The sequence below is a fragment of the Trichechus manatus genome, unplaced genomic scaffold (assembly GCF_000243295.1).
Source record: "Trichechus manatus latirostris isolate Lorelei unplaced genomic scaffold, TriManLat1.0 scaffold00008, whole genome shotgun sequence".
Taxonomy (NCBI): Eukaryota; Metazoa; Chordata; class Mammalia; order Sirenia; family Trichechidae; genus Trichechus; species Trichechus manatus.
The window spans coordinates 13951503-13953093 of record NW_004443944.1 but is presented as its reverse complement, the minus strand read 5'-3'; positions in this window follow the sequence as shown (position 1 = coordinate 13953093).

Sequence of the window (1591 nt, the reverse complement as noted above, 5' to 3'; positions counted from 1 at the left end):
TCAGTGGTGGTAAGTGGGCACTATCTAGTTGTACTGGACTTAGTCTGGTAGAGGCCGTGGTAGTTGTGGTCCATTAATCTTTTGGACTAATCTTTCCTTTGTATCTTTAGTTTTCTTCATTCTCCCTTGTTCCCGAAGGGGTGAAACCAGTGGAGTATCTTAGATGGCTGCTCACAGGCTTTTAAGACTCCAGACGCTACTCACCAAAATAGAATGTAGAACATTTTCTTTATAAACTATGTTATGGCAATTGAGCTAGATGTTCCTTGAGACTGTGGTCCTCACAGTTGAGGTAGGTACTTTTATTACCCACATTTTACAAAGGAGGCACAGAGAGTTTAGGTAATTTGCCCAAGACTGCACAGTAGAGCTGGGATGGGGGCCCAGGCAGCCTGGCTCCAAAGTCTGTACCACCCTAGAGACCGGGTTAGAATCTTGTCTTCCATACCAAGGAGCAGTGCTACTCTGGAGAAGTGATTTTATCTCAGAGTCCTCATCTGTAAAGTGGGAATAATACTAGTGACTATTTTGTAGGGTTGTTGGGGGGTTAAAGGAGAATGTGTGCTTGGAATGCCAGGCACAGTGCCTGCCACAAGCGCTCAAGGAATGAGTTGGAATTCAACCAAGAATTCCAGGTAGCCACTCTGTGAGGCCTGGAATGGGAACAGGAAGAGAGATGATTTGGTGCTCTGGGTCCCCTAGCCTCATGGAGTTCATAGGCTCCAGAAAATGCACCACAACAGAGGTGGATGATTTAAATCAAGAGTCCACAGGAAGGCAACCTGACCAGCCCTTCCTGTGTGCTTCAAGGACGGCAGGCATTAGAATTCCCGGGGTGGGGGGTGGGGGGGAACATTGCCAGAACAATACAGATTCCTGGGCCTCACTCCAGATGAAAGGTATCCAAGCCTTTGGAGGTTGTCTTAGTCATCTAGTGCTGCTACAACAGAAATACCACAAGTGGATGGTTTTAATGAAGAGAAGTTTTATTTCCTCATAGTCAAAGTAGGCTAAAAGTCCAAATTCAGGGCATCAGCTCCAGGGGAAGGCTTTTTCTCTCTGTCGGCCTTCTTCTCTTCAGTGTTCCCCTGGACTAGGAGCTTCTCTGCACAGGGACCCCGGTTTAAAGGATGCGCTCTGCTCTCGGCACTGCTTTCTTTTTTTTTTTTCTTTTTTTAAAAATTTTATTGTACTTCAGGTGAAGGCTTACAAAACAAATGGTTTCTCATGAAACAGTAGTACACATGTTGTTTTATGACATTGGTTAACAAACCCACAACATGTTAACCCTCTAACTTCTCAACCTTTTTTTTTTGGTGAAAATACACATAGCCAAAGATACACCGTTTCAAAAATTTCTACATGCACAGTTCAGTGACATTGACTACGCTCTTCCAATTGTGCTGTTATTCTCACTTGAGATGAAAGCCTACAGAACAAACTAGTTTCTCATTTAATAGTTACTACAAATGTTGCCCTATGACAATGGTTAACAATCTCACATCACATCAACAATATCCTTACTCAACCTTGGGTTCCCTATCACCAGCTTCCTTGTCCCCTTCTGCCTTCTGGCCCTTGTCACTGGACT